This window comes from Epinephelus fuscoguttatus, linkage group LG2, assembly GCF_011397635.1.
Source record: "Epinephelus fuscoguttatus linkage group LG2, E.fuscoguttatus.final_Chr_v1".
Taxonomy (NCBI): domain Eukaryota; kingdom Metazoa; phylum Chordata; class Actinopteri; order Perciformes; family Serranidae; genus Epinephelus; species Epinephelus fuscoguttatus.
Window position 1 is genome coordinate 5,961,645 of NC_064753.1, and position 21,372 is coordinate 5,983,016.

General features: G+C 42.6%; 1 long non-coding RNA gene across 4 annotated transcripts; it reads right to left on the minus strand.

The window, feature by feature from the left end:
* Positions 1-1,419: 1,419 nt before the first annotated feature.
* LOC125901257 (uncharacterized) lies at positions 1,420-12,582 on the minus strand. 4 transcript variants are annotated; one of them, XR_007450963.1, is made up of 3 exons: positions 12,527-12,582; positions 1,907-1,990; positions 1,420-1,646 (listed from the first exon to the last, which is right to left on the minus strand). It is a non-coding gene; the product is annotated as an uncharacterized LOC125901257 (long non-coding RNA). The 4 variants fall into 4 exon arrangements; XR_007450962.1 differs by lacking the exon at positions 12,527-12,582 and adding an exon at positions 5,226-5,445 and having other exon boundaries at positions 1,420-1,740; XR_007450965.1 differs by lacking the exon at positions 12,527-12,582 and adding an exon at positions 2,118-2,221.
* Between the last annotated feature and the right edge of the window lie 8,790 nt (positions 12,583-21,372).

Below are 21,372 nucleotides of genomic sequence, written 5' to 3' on the forward strand. Positions count from 1 at the left end.
CTAAAGTAGTCTGGGGTATTTATTGTCCCCGGTTTCGGTAGGCATCGATGGAAACACAGCACCCAAATGAATGTGCTAATTTTAGCTCCATAACTAGCAAGATGCAATGATGCGCTATCACAAAATACCGTCTGTCTCCACCCAAGCAATGCTCAAACATGGAGTGGAATTATTCTGCATCAAGTTTGAAAGAGAGACTGAGTAAGTGAGGGATCAAAAGAAGTAGCTGCTGTAAAGTTTTCTTTCCTCCATGCTGTCATAGGGCTTTCTACTGTTTACTTGTTTTCCAGCCTGTCCATGACGTTGATGTGATGCACCAAAAAAAAAATAAAATAAATAAATAAAACACAAACACAGAAAGGCATACTTGCCTGCTGCAAAGCCATGTACACCAGTGGTTCCCAAATGGTGGGTCACAGTACAGAAATTTAAGTACAGAAATTTCCAGCACAGAGCTTTTATTTTGAAGTGCCGTTTCCTGCTGTAGAGAGTGACTAACTGACAGCTACTTATCAGAGACAGCAAACAAGCTCAGTGACATGTCCAAATCCAAGTATGATGCGAAAAGTATTGAACTGTGGATCTCAAACTAATGATGAACGAGAAATCTTGATCCTGTGGCTGGACCAGTTGGGAACCACTGTATACACAACTGCTCTACAGGCAGTGGGAAATGAATCTCATTGTTTCCCTGCTTCCTTTTTTGTGTGTTACACAATACACAATGTTTTCTATTTAAATGAAACCAGCATCAATCAGAATATGTTTGGTAATAGTAGAGGACATTACAGAGTATTTTAGGGTCTATAATTCAGGGGCAGGTCATTTTCAGTCCTAACAATCTAATCTGCAAAGCAGCGGAAAGTACTTTGTGTTGACACGTTTAATCGACCATTTACAAGACACTGCCAATGGTGTTTGGGCTGCAGTGTGATAGCCTTTCATAGTCTGAGGTCATCATTAGCAGTAGATTGTACCTTTTTGTTCGCACCTATTGGATGGATGTGTCATCATCTTTACAGGTCTCCTAGCCCGGATAATCTAGATTGTCAGACTGAATGTACAGGTATTTGAAAGCACACATTCTGTGTTTATTTGCTACTTACTGTTTTCTGTTTTATTTGGGTTTTTTTTTTACCTTATCTTGCCAGACCTCATTCATAAAACAAAATAAAAACAGCGCAACAGTGGGCAGTTTACCTGCCGACAGTAAACAGATTAAAGACAATAAAAATGACATTGCTCACACTGTGCATTTTTATTGACATTCACAAGTCTCTGTCTAGGCAGATATAGTATAGTTACAAAAACAGTAGCAGAGAGTCAGCAGAGAGTATCTATACAGATATATATCCATAGAGAACCACAAACCACTAGTTTGCTTCCTCCTGCCAACATTCTTTTTGCATGCAGGAAAATATGTGGTGATTTTGAATTTTGCATCCACCCTTTTTTTGTTCCAGAAGCTTCCCCAGCAACCCCCTGACCATCTGACATAATTCTGCCTGTTCATTCTCTCTTCATGTCCAGTCTCTCCAATATTGCCTCATGCACAGCCGTCAGATGCATCTTTCTCTTTCTTGGCCTTGTGGGGGTAGATGTTGAGATTGGTGACATGGATGCTGGTGGTGTAGAATCATGGAGTCCTGATGAGGGAGAAAAGAGTCGTGCATTTTCAGCAGGAGCTCTAGCAGCAACACACTCCAGCTGCAACACTATATTTTCACTCAGTCTTTTGCACTGAAACACATAATAGTAACATTTTAATTATAGGAAAATGAACCAGTCAGCAAGGAAAAAAATGGTAATACAAATGCAGCAGCAACTCAAAAAATTTGTTCCATACTAATCATATGTGTACACTCGCTAGCCACACTCAAAACAGAAGACTGACAATGTTGCTTACCGCTAACGTTAGCCACACCATTTTATAGTTGAATGATCTCTGATCCTTTGCTGTGCAGAGTGTCCCAGGAGTGAGTCCTAAGACCTGGAAATGAATTAGCATTTTAGCACTTCTGTTTTTTTTAATGGATTTTTGGTGAGATGTCTGAAAAAAGGTCTGTGGGTAACACATTAGAGACTTTCATGTTTTCATAAAATGCACTAGTAAATACCGTGAATGTTGAAACTGTCGGGTGTCTTCAAAAAGGAGGTTGCTAACAAGTGGCTGAATGAGAATACAGAATGACATCACACAGAACACAACTGTACAGCCTTGCTGTGGTGATGACATTGAGTCATGTGACCACAGTGTAGTTTGTTTATAGCCTAACATTAGCTTTTTACTTCTGGCGGTTGCATTTAAACTTCAAAATGTGGAGGTGGTGTTTATTTGTAAAGATTATCTTGCTGAGCAAAATGTGCAAGTACAGTTTACCATAAATAATAATAGATGTTGTACTTGCAACCACAATAAGTCAGTCCCTCCAGGATTTCATAGGCTGTTTTTGTGATTCAAACCGCTCCAACTGTTCATAACTGTTAGTCCTGTGACACTAACACTTACACATGTCACTGTGTGTGATTCTGTCCCAGGTGCAGCAGTAGTCTCATGATAAACAGAGAGTAGCAAGGAGGGGCTGAGCGGATCAATACTCTGCATGCAGCCCTGCAATGCAATGAGATTTTACCTGTTTCAAATAGTCAGATTTGCATTAAAGTTGTAGTGATTGGACTGTGAGGTCACAAAAAATTCACAAGGATTGGAATTGACAAGTGTGTACTTCATTTGTATTGTTAAGCAAAGCAAACTCTGTATTGATGAGAATGTGTGGTATTGACAGTAAGGTGTTATAGAAGAAACAGGAATAGGCTATATTAAGTTTTAGCAGTAACAAAGTAATATAACACGTAACCAATAGAATTTGGTTAAAGGGAAATTTCGGTTTATTTCAACCTGTCTCCTATCGTCCTAAATTTGTTTCAAGTGACTAGTGACATAAAATAATAGTTAGCATGTTAGCCGTTAGCCTAGATACAGCCGGGGCGCATAGTAGCGTCAGACCTGTTAAAACGTAAGTGAACAGGCATACTTAAAGTGCAAAGTTAGTCCACTAAACAAGCTTTTTTTGCCACAAAGACCGCCTCATATCGTTAGGATAAATGTCAGAGAACATATAGAAAACGACATGTAAACATGTTGTCTTACCTTAACGGTGTGCTGCCATGTTTGTTTACCCCTTTAGCTCTGCTTTCCAAAGCGCGGCTGAATTATATCTCGTGAGCTCTAGATAAAGCCCAGCTGGATACTACTCCAGGTGGAGGTGTCTCGTCCTCAGTCACATCCAGACCTTGAAAATAAGGCTGCAACCAGTCCCATTCCCTGCAACAGAGGCATTCCTCTTCTGTGGGCACTGGGGCACAGCATTCGCAGGTACACCACCAATCTCCAGAGCTACGCAGCCTTGCAGCAGCCATTCCTCCTCTCTCGTCCTCTACCTGTTGCACCTCTCTCTCTCTCCTCCTCCATTCTTCAATTTCACGAAGCTCTTCGTCAGTGTATTCTGGCTCAAATAAATAAGGGTGGCCATCAAACTCTGCAAAATCAAATTCCGCCTCCTCAAAGTCGAAGTCTGGCAAAAAGTCAGCCATTATTCTATAAATCTTTCATAAAATAAATGAATGAACTTTTCAGGCTACTGTCCGGTTCTGCCTTCCAGCTGTTGCTACTTGTTCAGGCACACTATGAGATCGCTGCTTGTTCTCACGATATTTCGGCCATGCTTTGGAAAGCAGAGCTAAAGGGGTAAACAAACATGGCAGCACACAGGTAAGGTAAGACAACACGTTTACATGTCGTTTTCTATATGTTCTCTGACATTTATCCTAACGATATGAGGTGGTCTTTGTGGAAAAAAAACTTGTTTAGTGGACTAACTTTGCACTTGAAGTATGCCCGTTCACTCACTCATGGCTGTACACTCAGTGTAACAAGGGTGCCAGTGATTGGCACAGCTGGGTCATGCAATATTGTGTGTTATCATGTTCAGTGTGCTTCCGTTAATATACCTGCAATGTCTATAAAAATCCTATTCTGCTTTCGTGTCCTAAGGCTGCCTGAAAGCAAGGGTCCATGTCATTGGTCCGACAGCCCATTGGTCCGACATCCCATTAGTCCGACGGTCGGCGGTGCTGAACGGCTCCCGGTGGGTGTATTTCTACCTTGATGGTGCGCTGCGACCGGCTCTGGGTCAGCTGGGAAAGGCTTGAGGCGAAGCAGGCTCACAGCTTATGTGTTTGTCACTTTCTTTTTCATTTTAACCCACACCATGATCTCTTCCTGACCCTGACCAAGTGGTTTTTGTGCCCAAACCTAACCAGACCTTAACCACAGGGCATCATGATGATTTCGGAATGGACTTCGGAAAAATGGGTTTAACATGGTCGGAACAATGGGCTGTCGGACCAATGGGCAGTTCCCGAAAGCAACGGGTCTGACAATTTAGTCAGACACATGCACACCAGTAGCCTGCTGGAGGTCATTTTGTAGGGCTCTGGCAGTGCTCCTCCTGTTCCTCCTCACACAAAGAAGCAGATACTGGTCCTGCTGCTGGGTTGATGCCCTTCTACGGCCCTGTCCAGCTCTGCTGGTGTAACAGCCAGTCTCCTGGTATCTCCTCCAAGCTCTTGAGACTATGCTGGGAGACACAGCAAACCTTCTTGCAATCACAAGTATAGATGTGCCATCCTGAAGGAGCTGGACTACCTGTGCAACCTGATGGAGATGCAGGTACCGCCTCATGCTACCAGTAGTAACAAAAACATTAGCAGAACATATAAACTAAAGAAGAATCAGTCAGGAAGGATAAGAAGAAAGCACACACACAATCACTCGTGCTTCCTAAATAGACAGATTGATATCCCTGAAGTTTAAGTGACTTGGGTTGGTGTAGTACAGAAATACACTGCTTTCCACAAGTGTTGAGTACCTGGTACCCCCAGAGAGCCAATCAAATTGAAGGACTAAAGTAAAGGTTTTCTGACATATATGTGTGTCCAGAAAGTTGTATACATCCAGTATAACCACTTTACACTTGCTCCTGTTTTCACACCTGATTGTTTTGCTGTCAACAGCGTATTATCCCCTTCACACCAAATGGCTCTTATTTTTCCCTCATATACAGAACATAGATTCGCCTCTTTCCTCTTGCTCACACTCACACATGTGCGCACGCACGCACACACACACACACACACACACACACACACACACACACACTAACCTCAAGTGTGTGATGAACTGTACGATTAAAGGTTAATGGATTTTTACAGCTGTGAGAGTTAGCCTTAATCGTGTCCTAATTAGAGTTCATTTAGTTTTGCTCCTTCAGCGCCTCTCTAGACAATTAGCCTCTCTCTCCTCCGGCAGAGTGGCTCTTTTCTCCTGGACCAGAAAGTAGGGCGGCTGGAGTCACGTTGCGGTCAGGCCCTGACGGGGAGCATATCCCTCCTCCCTGTCAAGACCCAAGTGTCCTGACTGTCTGTTGAGTCATTCAGCTAGAGTTATTAATACATGCAGTAACTGAGGGGATCAGAGGCTGCCTGAAGACACCTGACCGGGAGATGAAAGGAGGGAATTACAACCATAGTGAGCTTGGTTTGTCAATATTAAAGGCCTGGCAGCCACTCTTTTACCCTTTTCCACCAAAACTAGTGTGCCTATGTAAGTTCTCCTGAAAACAGGGTTAGTTAACAGTAGAAAGTAGCATGGAGCCCACTGAAAAATGTTATAGTGGTTACTTCTTTTTCATATGTTACTCATGCAGTCTCTTTTTCAAACTCAGTGCTTACCAATTTTGAACAATATTTTAGCGCTGCTCGGATAGAGATGAACGGTAATTTGTGGCAGCGCATCACTGCATCGTGCCAGAAAAGGGGCGGGAATTAGCATCTCCATCTGGGTGTTGAACTATTTCCATCAGTGCTGGTCGGAGCCAATTAGAGCTGGAGCCAATAAATACCTGTGACTACTGCAGAATAATTTGTCCCAGGAAATAATGATTACTGTAACCTTTCCAATTGAAACCAAAAGCCAGATTTTAGTGTCCGTTCATGGGTTTTTCATCCAATGGGAAAGTGGCTTAAAAGAGAAATAAATGCTTTAGACACCTCACAATACCAAAAGACATTCAGATGAAAACTCCCACCTTGTGATATCCCTTTAACAGGGGAAAAAAACCCTCAACAACCTGAGTGAATTACTATTACTATTACAGAATTCCACTGGATGTGTGTCCGTTGCAGAGCGGCGGCGCTGGTTATCCGCTGCCTGCTATGCCGTCCGTCAACACCCACCGGCTGCGTTTGCTGTGCAGAGCGGTGCAGCTCCGCCGGACAGCGGGAATCATGAGGACCCACAAGATCTCGCAAATTCAAATAATCGTGCGATATAACAAGATGTAGTTTCTATAAACAGAACCACAAAACCAGAGGAGTAGTAGGAAGACATCTCAGTGCACCTCCATGATTAACATCTCCTCGTCCATGGTGTCAACGGGGTGAAATGACATCTGAAAACCTCTGACCTGTTGACTTCAGGCCTGCCTCCGCCCATTATGACGTTTTCAAGGTGTAGTGGAGGGAAATATGATCCGCCGTGAACACTGTGTATTTTATTTTGAAAATTAACCGGATGTTTTATTTTGTTTCTGTGCACGACTTCCTGCCCTGCATGATCTGCTCTGTGCTGAATTGCTGTATTTTGCTCCGGCGTCCGGCAAAAATAGAAGTCCTGCGTATCTGTTGCGGAGGGCTCTGGAGCAGGGGAATGGAACCCTGACACGCAGTGGAGTTATTTTTCAACGGTCACCGGCTCACTATACATTATCTCACTTAGAACATGGCTTACTACTAAAACATTCAAATGTTACAACTGGCATCAATATTATTAAATTGCTGGCAGAGTGTATTGACAGAGGAGAGGCGTTCACCAGACAAACGGGAGCGGAGGAGAGGATTTTACTCCACTTCTCCCGGTTGGAGATGCTGGGTGCCCAGCAGCTGCGAAGGCTGCCCTCACATTTATGGCCAGTGACCGACATGATCTCCCTGCTCTCCAGGCCAGCTTGGGAGAGCTGTGTGGACTAACATTAACTGATTTTGATGCTCTTCAGTCTAAGGCCGTTGCAGTGAAAAGTCCAGTGTTGACTTAGCTGGGCGTAACTTAGCTGGGCGATGTCTGTCGATAGCTGCCTCCGTGAGAAGAGAACAGGAGGAAGGGAGGGGGGTATCACTGTCCGAGGGCTGCACGTGTGACCCACTGGCGGTGGACTAACAGGAAACAGCCGATGGCAGGAATGAGCAGCTAACAGCAAGAGGGAAACGCAAACCTGAAAGACACTGTAAAGATGGGCAACTGGGGAGACAAGAAATTGCGCACCCTCCTTGCCCTCACAAACGAAGAGGCCATTAACTGTCAAATGACGGGGACGGTGAAGAACAGGCCAACTTAGGAGAGAATTGCCGAAGGACTGACCAGCTGCAGCTTCCCTTGGAGTGCGTCACTGTTTACGTCACACGCTGAGCTACACGTTTTGTTACTTATTCACGTCCCCCATTGCCCCAAAAAAGGCACATTCTGTATGAACAAAAGTAGGCAGGCAGCATTTCGCTGCACAAATTTGCACAATTCCTATTTTAAAAGGTCTGATTCCAACAACGCGGTGGTATTTGATGGGTTTGGAATGTGAATGGCCTGGAAGAACTAATTTGCCATGAATTCTGCCGAAATAAGACTATTTTCGAACAAACAAGCACACAATCAAATATTGCTGACTGAACAACCATGTCAAACTGCTCAGCCCTGTTCACTCAATGTTTTTCTACTAAAATAATTCCAAAGTTAGGAGGATATTTGTACACCACACTACCATATTACCATGGTTAGGGTAGGTAGGTTCTGAGTTAGCCTGGGAATAGGGTGGATAACCTTTTAGCTTTAATATAAGTCATTTTTTGTATTTTTGTGAAACTGTCTGACTTGCATTAGACTAATCCTTGTTAATTTTATGGTATGGCAACAAAGACTTTCTATTTATAGTCAAAACTTGTATTTATACGGTAAAATACAGAATTGAATTACAGACTTAACCAGTGTATTTATCACAGAGAAATTTTAGCAACCACATCAGCCAGTTTTTTTTTTTTTGGTTTTGTTTTTTCAGTCAAAAACAATCTATATTACAGTGTACCTAGGCACCTAGGGTTCAATTTTGTCTTCTTTGGGTCTCCCTTAATGTGTATGAAGCTGTAACTGACAATGACCAATGAAGTAGAGATGGAGTCCAGTCAAATAAATGAAAGTGGAAGTGGAACCACAAGTGACTGTCTTTCCAAACTTCTTTTAAGAGTACTTTTGCATCACACTCTTCCTTCTCTTCCTCCTCCTCTTCCACTCACTGCGTGTTTGACTGGTGGCGAACAAACCCAGCACCATGTAATAACATCACAAATTGAATTAATGTTGCAATAATATAAGAACATGCAGGACGCGGTGCAGTGGAGTGTGAGTGTGGGCACCCATGTGTATTTGACTGTGGGTGTGCTGTCCTGAATAAGTGAAGGAGCACACTTAAAGCAGAGAAGTGCTAAGAACTTTCACTGAGTGACTTGACTTTAAAATGTTTTTTTTTTTCCCTCATCTGACTCTTTGAATTAATGATCTGCTTGCTTTTTCCACTCTTCACTCCTTGATTGAACTCATCCCTCCACAATGATAGCAGTGGTCACTTAGTGGCAGAGCATGAAAAAGTACTTGCATTCTTTATTCAAGTAAAAGTGGCACAAGTTGTTATTGTTTTTACTTTGTTTTTGTTCGTGGCTTCATCGTCGCATTTATACTAAATATTCTATATATACTAGTATTGGTTAGACATTATGAAGGCATCATTCTAGGCTCTGGTAACGGTCATGACAGTTTTCATTATCTTCACATTTTACTGACTAAGTGATGATGATAATGAATTAATAAAAATATGAATTGATAAAGTAAATAAAAGTCAGTTGCAACGCTAATTAGCAATGTGCTTGAGTAGCATAAGATTCTGAAAACTAGAATTACTGCCTCTTGGTTGTATGCCTCTGCACACCAGTCAAGTTTCTCTGACAGTTTACATCCATGTTTATAAAAACATGGATGGTTCACATAAATCTTCCCCTCTGCATCACAGACGATCTATACAATCGGCACAGTTTCAAGGTGGACACCCAAGATTAGTGTTACCAATTTTGTGTGTAGGAGCAATACCTTTAGAGAGTGTTTGCACTCGTAATAAAGTTTGGGGCACCACCCCCTAAAAGAGGGTAGCGACTAATCAAATTAATAACTCCGAAAACCAATCATTAATTTGTCAGCACGCTTATCAATAATGAATCAATCTCTGTATCTGGGTTATGAATTCTCCATACAGTGATCTTAGTTCCTGCTTAAAAGAGATATACAGAGACAACGGCTGGCGATAAATGAAGATTTATTTTAGGTTAATGAAATAAAAAATCAGTAACAACTGAGTAAATGACTGAGGATGATATGAAATAACACAAAATCAACAGTATGTATAAATGGATTAAAACAAGAAGTAACACTTGTGAGAGAGTGACTATAGATAAATTGGGAACACAGGGATGCGCAAAACCATTTACCTAAGGAAACCTAAATTAAGATCAAGATAATTAAATCTCCATTTTGACATCACTCTTATCACTGCACAGCGGCTACACCAGGTGAGGGAAATTCTTTTCCTACTTTCATAGCAGCGTTGGATCAGGCGGACGTTTTTCCCGAGGACCCCTGAACTGTCGCTTTGCAGCTCCCGGACTTCCCAGCAGAATGAAACCGGCTGGAACACAGTAGTGGAGGAGCAGTTGAGCCTGACTGCGACGTCCTTCAGGTGGCCCTACAACGTTGGTTCTCTTAAGCTGCAGAAAGTCTCTGGGTTTGGCAAAAGAAACCACTGTGACAAGTGGCTGGCAGCCGCTGGCTCCAATGAAATTTTAATGGAGTGACAGGTCGAAAAGCAGTCCACTGTTCAGCTGTGGCTACTCGCTTATATAAAGTTGAATACAATCTCGTTGGCCATTCAATATTATTATCAAAGTTAGTATAAATGCGTAGAAAAATGTTGCCTTGGCTGGCTTTGTCGCTCCAGGTATAATGTTACTGAAGGCACAGACAAAAACAAAGAAACCTCAGGACAGACGACAATCCTGGATGTGTCGAGCAAAACTTAAAAGTTTAAAATAATTTCGACTGCAAGAAAAGAAAGACTTGCGCAGGAACCAAGTTTAAGAGCATAACAGGTTCAGGCATAAAGAGAAGAAGTAAAAAAAAAAAAAAAAAAAGAAGACAGTAAGTAAAAAAAGAAGAAAGAGTGTGAGGAGATGCGCCGAGCTCACTTGTTTTATCCCACTCTTGAGGGGGCGTGTCCGAAGCAGGGTGGGCCTCTTAGTCTAAACATTACTTTATTTCGGAGGAAACTTTTAATGAAATTTTAATTTGTGAGATTACATACTTTAGCATGTTACGCGCGATAGATACATACTCTTACCATTATGGTCAAAGTCGGCTCTTGACATCAAATTAAATTTAGTATGATTATTATATTGCATATCAGCAGAAGTATAACTGTTTCGTGTACACACACTCTAGACCAGGGGTGTCCAAAGTTTTTTTAGTGAGGGCCAAATACAGAAAAATAAACAAAGGGCCAGGCCACACACTAGAGGTGACATATTGACACATGAATACTGTGTGTATTTCTAACTCACCTATAATGTGAAGAACATTGCACTCAGTGGGAGCAGTGATGCTGTCCTTTGGATTGAAGGATGGCTGACATGTCAGGAGAAAGTTTGGTGGTTGAGACACGAAGGACTTCACAGAGATGGCTATCAGTCATTCTGGTTCTTAGTCTGCTTTTGTTCTGATTTAACAGAGAAAATGTTTGTTCACATATGTATGTTGAGCCGAACAGGCTCATCATTCTTTTTGCGTGGCGTCTCATCAGAGGAAACTTGGCATTATCCAAACTCTGACAGAAGTCAGGGAGGGAGAGAAGCTGATGTTGACTCTTCAGAGAATCATCACATTGCATTTCAATCAGTTCTAACTGCAGACTCTCTTCCACTTCTTCTGCATCCACCAGGAAGGGGGTTGAGAACAGCTTGATTTGTTTTTCAATGACAGAAAAATCTTGGAAACGCTGGTTGAATTGTGTCACGAGAGATGCAATCACAGACGCATATTTCTCCCTTTTAGCAGAAAGGTCAGCCTTTGGAAAAGCAGACTTGATTTCAGACAGCGCAGGGAAGTGTGCAGCATTAAAGCTTCGTAGTTGTGTCTCAAACAGGTGGAGCTTTACACAGAAGGCTTTCACGTGCGCATACAGGTGTGGCTCCAGCTGTTCTTTGCCTTGTAGGTTCTTGTTCAGTATATTCAGATGATGAGTAAGATCAACTAAAAATGCCAGGTCTGCCAGCCACAGAGGGTCACTCAGTTCATGAAGAGGTCGGCCCTTTTCTTTCAAAAACTGGTCAATTTCTGATCTCAGTGAATAAAACCGCTGCAGCACAGAGCCGCGGCTGAACCAGCGCACATCAGAGTGGTAGAGTACGTCCCTGTATTCAGCATCCACACCAGATAGGAAGGCTTGAAATTCTCTGTGGTACAGTCCTCTAGCTCGAATTATGTTGACAGTTTTTACAACAGTGTTCATCACATCGCCCAGTTGGACAGTCTTGGCACACAGTGCTTCTTGGTGGATTATACAGTGCATCCTAATAGCCTCATCTCCGCTCTCTTTTACCTTGGCGCACACCATCGATGCCATTCCTTTGCGCTTTCCCATTTAAGCCCCATCTTTTCAACTGCCTCTGACACAGCTTCAAAAATATCTCTACCTGTTGTTGTGCCTTTTAGGCTCATTATATCAAGCAGCTCCTCCGTACAACAAAAATTATCATCTGCTCCCCGCAAAAAAATTAACAGCTGCGCGGTGTCTGTGGCATCTGTGCTCTCATCGCATGCTATCGAGTAAAAATCCAAAGCACAAGCTTTGTCTCTCAGCTGAAGTTTCAAGTTAGCTGACAAGTCCTCGATTCTCCGCACCACTGTATTTCTGGATAAGCTCACGTTGTTGAAATCCTGCACTTTTTCCAGGCACATTATATCTGTGACTTTGATGAGGCACTGCTTTATGAAATCACCGTCTGAGAACAGTTTGCCGTGCTGGGCAATAAGTTTAGTGACTTCATAGCTTGCTGTTGTGGCGTTTTCCTGTATTTTGTTAGCACGAAAAAAAAAACTGTTGTTGAGCTTGCAGGCTAGCTGCCATTTGCTTGACTTTCTGTGTTCGTTCGGCACCGGTGTACGATGTGTAGCTCTGATGTTTGGTCTCATAGTGCCGACAAACATTATACTCTTTCATCACAGCAACATCTTCATTGCAAATCAAACAGACACACTTTCCGTTGATTTCTTTGAAGAAATATTCATTTTCCCACCGTGTTTGAAATCTTCTATACTCACTTGCTATTTTGCGTTTCTTCGGTGCTGCCATTTCTGGTGACTCGCAGTAAAAGTTTTTCTTTGCTTAATTTTGTTTAGTGGAGAAGCACCGTTTCCGTGGCTGGCTCCATCTAGTGTTGAAACTGAGAAGTGCAACAGAGTTGAGCTCAAGCTTCTTGTGCGGGCCATATGAATTTCTGTCTTTGAGAGATATTATTTTGTAATATAACTGAATTTTCTATCCATACATATAAACTTTAAATACATTAAAATTATAAGGCATCTTTGAGTAAACTGTGAGTATCATGTAAGTAGGCTATGTCGTGGCTGGCCGAGTGTCCTCTTTTTTGGAAATCAAAATATGGTCACCCTAGCATTGTCTACTAAATCGTGTTGCCCCAAGCTGAATTCTTTTACGATGTTAATTGACATCTGGGACCTGGAGGGGTCTCAAGTGACCTTTGTACCCCTTCTTGGCACAAAGATGGCTAAAAGGAGCCTTTATCAAGACTGAGGGTGAGACCGGGGGCAGAGTCCTAAACATTTGACCCTCCGGTGGTCTCTTGTTTGTCTGTTCACTTATAATTCCGGTTTAAGAGGAGTTAAGAAGGGGTGTTCCTCCTACAAGTGTCTGACCGAATGTCTCCCCTTCTGTTCTTGAGTTAAAATGTTGAGAAAAGGCCAGAAAAGTGTTTTATGCAGAACATTATGATATCACAGTGAAGATGACCTTTGACCTTTTGGATATGGATGCCATCACTTCATCATTTTATCTTGTTAGAGATTTGTGTGAAATTTCTGTTATAATTAACATATGAATTCTTGAGTTATGACCAAAAACATGTTTTGTGAACTCTGATTAGAATTTCGTGCGTGAAGGTTAGGTTACTGGACGTTTGTGTCATTGTGACAGATGCAAGGTCAGATTTACCTTGACCTTTGACCACCAAAATCCAATCAGGTCATTAATGAGTCTAAGTGAACATTTGTGCCAAAATTGAAGAAATTCCCTCAAATACTGTGTTCATGAGAATAAAATGGATGCAAGGTCATGGCGACCTTGACCTTTGACACTTGACAACCAAAATCTAACTAGTTCATCCAAGACTCCAAGTGGGCATTTGTGCCAAATTTGAAGAAATTCCCTTTAGGCATTCCTAAATATCGCGTTCACAAGCACAGGACGGACATACCACGGCTATCGCAGGCCTGGAGGCTTAAGGATAGAGTGCTTTTAATATGAAATGAGGACTTTTCATTTGAAACAGGAAGTCGCTGGCATATACCTAGTCATGGACTTTGATATGCCTTGACATTTGCCAAGAGAGCTTTCCCCCTATTGTTGCGGTCCAGTTTAAAATTCATGTAAATACATGATACATACAGTACAGGCCAAAAGTTTGGACACACCTTCTCATTCAATGTGTTTTCTTTATTTTCATGACTATTTACATTGTAGATTCTCACTGAAGGCATCAAAACTATGAATGAACACATGTGGAGTTATGTACTTAACAAAAAAAGGTGAAATAACTGAAAACATGTTTTATATTCTAGTTTCTTCAAAATAGCCACCCTTTGCTCTGATTACTGCTTTGCACACTCTTGGCATTCTCTCCATGAGCTTCAAGAGGTAGTCACCTGAAATGGTTTCCACTTCACAGGTGTGCCTTATCAGGGTTAATTAGTGGAATTTCTTGCTTTATCAATGGGGTTGGGACCATCAGTTGTGTTGTGCAGAAGTCAGGTTAATACACAGCCGACAGCCCTATTGGACAACTGTTAAAATTCATATTATGGCAAGAACCAATCAGCTAACTAAAGAAAAAGGAGGCCATCATTACTTTAAGAAATGAAGGTCAGTCAGTCCGAAAATTGCAAAAACTTTAAATGTGTCCCCAAGTGGAGTCGCAAAACCATCAAGCGCTAAGTCAAACTGGCACACATGAGGACCGACACAGGAAAGGAAGACCAAGAGTCACCTCTGCTTCTGAGAATAAGTTCATCCGAGTCACCAGCCTCAGAAATCGCAAGTTAACAGCAGCTCAGATCAGAGACCAGATGAATGCCACACAGAGTTCTAGCAGCAGACCCATCTCTAGAACAACTGTTAAGAGGAGACTGCGTGAATCAGGCCTTCATGGTCAAATAGCTGCTAGGAAACCACTGCTAAGGAGAGGCAACAAGCAGAAGAGATTTGTTTGGGCCAAGAAACACAAGGAATGGACATTAGACCAGTGGAAATCTGTGCTTTGGTCTGATGAGTCCAAATTTGAGATCTTTGGTTCCAACCGCCGTGTCTTTGTGAGACAGAAAAGGTGAACGGATGGATTCCACATGCCTGGTTCACTGTGAAGCATGGAGGAGGAGGTGTGATGGTGTGGGGGTGTTTTGCTGGTGACACTGTTGGGGATTTATTCAAAACTGAAGGCACACTGAACCAGCATGGCTACCACAGCATCCTGCAGCGACATGCCATCCCATCCGGTTTGCGTTTAGTTGGACGATCATTTATTTTTCAACAGGACAATGACCCCAAACACACCTCCAGGCTGTGTAAGGGCTATTTGACCAAGAAGGAGAGTGATGGAGTGCTGCGGCAGATGACCTGGCCTCCACAGTCACCGGACCTGAACCCAATCGAGATGGTTTGGGGTGAGCTGGACCGCAGAGTGAAGGCAAAGGGGCCAACAAGTGCTAAACACCTCTGGGATCTCCTTCAAGACTGTTGGAAAACCATTTCAGGTGACTACCTCTTGAAGCTCATGGAGAGAATGCCAAGAGTGTGCAAAGCAGTAATCAGAGCAAAGAGTGGCTATTTTGAAGAAACTAGAATATAAAACATGTTTCAGTTATTTCACCTTTTTTTGTTAAGTACATAACTCCACATGTGTTCATTCATAGTTTTGATGCCTTCAGTGAGAATCTACAATGTAAATAGTCACGAAAATAAAGAAAACGCATTGAATGAGAAGGTGTGTCCAAACTTTTGGCCTGTACTGTACATACATACAAACTTTTTTGAAATGAAAAACAGATTTTATAACAATGACTGCTTCAGAGCCTTTTTAGTATATACGGAATATATATATCACATAATTCCCTCTCCACTATCTATTATCTCTATACAAACAGCTGAACACATCACAAGAACGTTTTACTTTACCTTCATCCAATACTCATTTTACTGAATACAACTTGAACGTATCACAATGTAACTCAGTGCAATCTCCATCAGCAATGAGTTGGGGCAGCTGGCTGCTAACAGCTAACGCTAAGTAGCTCTCCTCCTACTGATGTCAACACAGATTTGTTGTTCACAATGAAGCATTATCAGGTAAACAAAAGGGTGCATCCTCTGTCGAGTTGATAGGAAGATCTCTGTTCATCTTAAACACGATTTTTAATATCCTGGGACAACAGGATGCCTGCTGCTACTAGCAGGCCGGCTATCAGGGCAGGTCAAAGGTCACAGATGACCCCAGCCCAAGGCCAAGGGGGGGCCCATAAAAAGGTCCATGTTTGACCCTTTAATGGGATCAAGTGTAACAGCTAACTTACTGACTTAAATAATTGACAATACAAGTTATATGTATTTACATGATGAATAAATGTATTTTACTCATTAATACACATTTCAATGTGGAATCTGGTCCATTTGGCATGGGTCAGGTGCGAGGTGCAGAACTCACAATGCCGCTAAAGTAAACATGGGGCGAACTACTGCCTGATAAATTGAATCAGAATGCCTCACCAAAAATCATGGGTGCCTGAAAGAAAATAAAGGGTACAGAGAGAACAAGAAAATGAAAGAAGCAGAGAGGCAACGGCCAAATGTCTGGCAAAATAATCTGAAGAAGCACCAGATATGAGTGGCAGAGCTGATGCTGAGAAGTGAGGCAGACTAATGTCAGCGAATAAAACCTGCTGTAGCTGGCTCAGTTTTAAACTGTTAATGTTTTTTCAACCTATGCGAATTGATGTGATATAACAGAAAAACACTGACCACTGCCACTGGTGAATGTTTCCTTATTTGCTGATAAACTGATGCCACTCAACATGGTGAATAACGGCCGATTCTGTTGTTCAGCCAATATATCTATGCATCCTCAGTGTGCTCCGTCCAAAACTGCCAATTCGCCCATCACTGACTAGTCAGCTATTATTAGCTTGCTAATTCCACCATGTTATCATGCTACATTTGTAACAGAAAGGGATTTCAATAATACAGGTATGTCAGCGTCCAGCGTGTCAGTGCCTATTCATTTCAAAAGAACAGTGGAGAATCACCAACACTCAATCACTCCAACAAATGGTGTAAACTTCACCACTCTCTCACTCACAGACAGACTTTTGCATTTTAAGTGCTGGCCTCACCTCTGCAGTCTAGCCAAAAAACCCCCCACAAAAACAGGTACAAAAATTAGTAAAAGGGGATAAATAAAATCCAGACTAAAATTCAAAAGCTATGTATACATATATTACATAAATTATAATACGTACAGCAGTTATGCAAATAATCATGTAAAAATAATCAATCCTGTAGTACTGGAAAAAGAGTAACTTTTAAAAGGCCCTCTCCCCCCTGCGATATGACAAGTTTAAGACCAGCAGAGTTAAACTGGAGTCATGCTGGTGATGTGTGTGAAATGTTCTGCTGCAGAGACATCCAGGCGAGGGAAGTCTAATGAGCGTGATGGCCTTCGCTCTGTCTCTCTCTCCTGTCTCTCAGGGACTAAAGTGACACATTATGAAGACCAATTCAATACACTTAGAGCTGGAGTTATACTGATACTGTATAAAGGTGTTTGTGTTGGACTATTTGCCTTTGGGATTATTCCAAATGTGGATGTCAGTGTCTTATATGAAAGAGTTTTTTCTGTGGCTCTGTTATGAAGAATGTCATTCTGAATGGCCTTGTGGTCTGCACCAACTTCAAGTGACAGAACTCGTTTAATTTACGAAACTGTATGGAAGGCCTGGGATGACAAAATATTCTGTCTCTGTGGAGAGAGGAATGTTGTAGTAGATCTACAACCCAATACAAACTTGTTTTCCTGAGAGCACAACACGCTGTATGTGTTTATGATTATACAAAAATATGATGTCATCAGGGATGGATTGGCCATCGGCAGTACCGGGTGAATTCCCAGTGGCTCTAGTGTAGGCTGGTAGTAAGCTTTTTTCTTTTCTTCTCTTTTCTTTTTTTAAAATTTATTTTGGTTTTTGGCTGATCAGCCCACAGAGCAGAGAGATGATGGGCGGGGACTGGTAGCAGTGGTGGTGCATGTGCATCTGCTATCTCTAGTCTGCGCCATCAGGACAGAGATGATGGAGGAGAGGAACAGAGTGGGGCCAGAGATCCCACCAAGGCAGAGGGACAGAATGGCTGGGAACAGGAGGAGGCTCACAGTGTAGGAGAGGGAGGCACACCAGGTGATGGAGGTGAAGATGGTAAGCAGCACTACAGGGAGTGTATGTCTAGCTATTTGAACTTGACACACGTGCATTAACGTTAGTTAACGCTCCTGACTGTGTAATGTGCAAGGTTGGCTTTGTCAAATTGTGTATTTCTTCTTGGTGTCCGGTTCAAGAGGCCAACTAGCCTACTAGGTATTGCAATAAGTCATTATAATTTAAACCTGTACTAAAAGAAAATATGTGCTTGCTTTTTTCCTGTGCATGCATGCAATTAACATTAGGTGGTGCTCTCAGTCCCAAGTACAATGAAGCTGAGGGACAGACTAACTCCAGTCGTGATGAGGAGGAGGATGAGACCAGAAATATGACAGGTGCAATGTGAAGGCATAGCCTACTATGCATTACATTTTAGCCAGAGGAAAACCTTTTTAGTAGTACTAAGTGGGACTTTTTTGTTGTAGTAATAAGTTGACTAAAAGTTGACTATTCATAGGTTTCAGCAAAGGCAGTGGATAAACCAAGACGGTTCACTGCGAGTCAGTTTCCTGTATCAGTGTCACATGGGGTTCGTCACCACCACGCCCCTTTAGGAGACTAACAGCAGGTCCTGAGTCCATTGACTTCAGTGGGAGAAATGAACATGATTACAGATTATGGCCAATTCTTTCGCCCCATAGTCACGGAAGCAAATATTGGAAATAGCAAATAACATTCCGGCAAATTTCAGACGGACAAATCAGGAAAAAATTTATTTTGTTCAAGACCTGTCTCTGTCTCAACAACACACTCACGAGGATCTGGCAACAGATATCTCCTCTCTGGTGCTGAAATCAGTGCAGTTTCACTAAAGATACTGGATTAAAAAAATATTTTTTCCAGCGGATATCTTAGTTACAACATGATTGAGCTAGCAAAGCAGCTTTGTGTTGCTATGTGTGGTATTTATTCAGTTTTGGGAAATCACGATGTCTAGAAAGCATCAGTGGCTGCAGCTGACAGGGACAGCTAACAGCAGCAGCAAAGCTAACATCAGGACGTCTTCTGTTAAAAGCCTCCCGTTGTCGGAAACGACATGAAACTACTCCAGTTAGCTCAATCATGTTCTAACTAAGACATCCACTGGAAAAAATATTTTTTTCACCGACCGTTATTTAGCTACGGTCAGTAAGGGTACACAGGTTGACAGAAACGGGTTGGGGATACTCGTCTTTGATTGGCGGTTCTCCATCATCTTTGATTGGGGTATGGGGGACAACGCCTACTTATGAGACCGGAAATGTATACCATTTCATACAATGGCCCTCATTTATCAAACGAGTGTAAAAACAGGTGCAGATCCAGGTGCAGAAATCATCTTACACCAGGTTGCACGTGTGATTTATGAAACGTTCGTATCACGCCAATCACGACGTATGAATGATCGGGTGTTGATAAATGTGGCGGCTGAAAAGAATCGTAATTTGAATACCACTCCCCTATATATTCACGGTTTAGAGGCCTCGCCCCTAGAGTTGACAACATAGAAATGAAGAAATTGAGCAAGAAGAGAAACTTCTCAGACGCCGGAATCAAGATAATAACGTAAGAAGTCCAGAAAAACAGATTATTCTGTTTGGAAGCCTAAAAAGTGGCTTCAAAGGAAGTCAGAAGGCAGCCGCGTGGAAAGAAATCACTGCTGCAGTCAACAGCGTTGGCGTTGACAAGAGAACTCCAGCTGAAGTTTGAATATTTAATTTAATACATCCGTGATATTGCACAAGTCATAAAATAGCCTACCTATATAAAAGCTAATCGCAATTTTACCTTTACAATTAGGTCGAGAAAAAGTGGTCAGATCTGAAAATCGCCACTAAAAGACATGTTGCTGCTTTTAAGCACAGCAGCACTCAGACTGGAGGAGGCCAGCCGGACCCCAGCCTGGCACTGACCCAGACTGAGGAGCGAGTGGCAGGGCTGATGGGGTCTCCTTCGAATTTCAGGCATACGTGGCGGAGGAGACACCGACGCGCCATCTGTGTCTAGGCCAGATAATGGTAAATATTAAAATGTGCCCCATTCATAAGAAATACACATCTGCAGAGTTTATTTGACTGTTTTCAATTTATTAGGATAGCTTACTGAGATGTAGAATTTTTCAAAATAACACTTATTTTCATTTTTCTCAGACGAAGAGCCAGGTAAAAGACTGGGCCCTCCGCCGCACAAAGCAGCCAGGATCCAGCTGCACAGAGCCAGACCACCAGCTGTGAGAGAGCACTTGGGTCCTCTGCCCCCCACGCTGGTCCACCACCAGGACCCTGGAGTCCTGGAAAAACAGGCAGAAATCTGTCGGTCAATGGCAGAAATAAATCTGGTCCGGTCGCAATAAATGAAACATTAAAAGAGATGAATGAAAACCTCAAAAGAATATCACAGAAATAAAATAAATCACTCAATGTTGTGCAGTGTTTTTCTCATACTGAATAGTTTACTTGCTGGACATAAGTATTTCATACTTTACATTTTAGAAGCGCTGAATGATGTCCTGTCTCCTCCTTATAGCTCTCAGGTGGGGCTGTGCCGGACAGGGCTCTCTGGGCATGGGCTCGTCTGGCTGCGGTGAGGCCTCAAATGGCACATGGTGATTTTGTGCAATATTGTGAAGAATCCCACATGCCAGAATGATGATACACACCTTTTCAGGTGTGTACAACAGGGTCCCCCCTGCTGCTCCCAGACACAGCCATCTGCCCTTAAGCAGCCCGATGCAGCGTTCCACTGTGGCCCATGTGCGTATGTGCGCACTGTTGTACCTGCGCTCCTGGTCGGTTGCAGGGTTGGCCAGTGGAGTAAGGAGGTACTCGGTGAGGGGACAGCCTTTGTCACCAAGTAAACGAATCACACAAAAATGTTAGTCATTTGAATACTTGTAAAATATTGCTTTAATGCAGTTACTCACCGAAGAGTTGACGCCGGCCCTGCAGTGCGCCCTCCTATAGCCATGTCCCCACGCTGCTGCTTTGAAATACGCAGGAGTCATGCGTCCCCCAGGCCACCGAGCTACCATGTTCAGGAGGGATAGACCGGCATCACAAATCACCTGAACATTTACAGAGTGATAGTTTTTGCAATTGATGAATGCGTAATCATTTGTGGATGGTGGCTTCAGACGCACATGGGTACAATCAATCGCACCTATCACATTAGGAAATTCAGCAATCTAATAAAAATCCCCTTTAATCACAGTTAGCATCAGTATATGGGAATGAAATATACCGTGCGGAAAGGGACTTTATAGCCGTCAAGACTGCTGGTATGGTTCGACTGATGGAGGGCTGTGAAATGCTGGACCTATCCCCGATCTCCCGCTGAAAGGTCCCAGTGGCCAAAAACCCCAATGTGGAGAGCACCTGCACCGGCACAGGTATTGCATTTGAGCGTCTGGTCTCTCTTTTCAATTGTGGTTC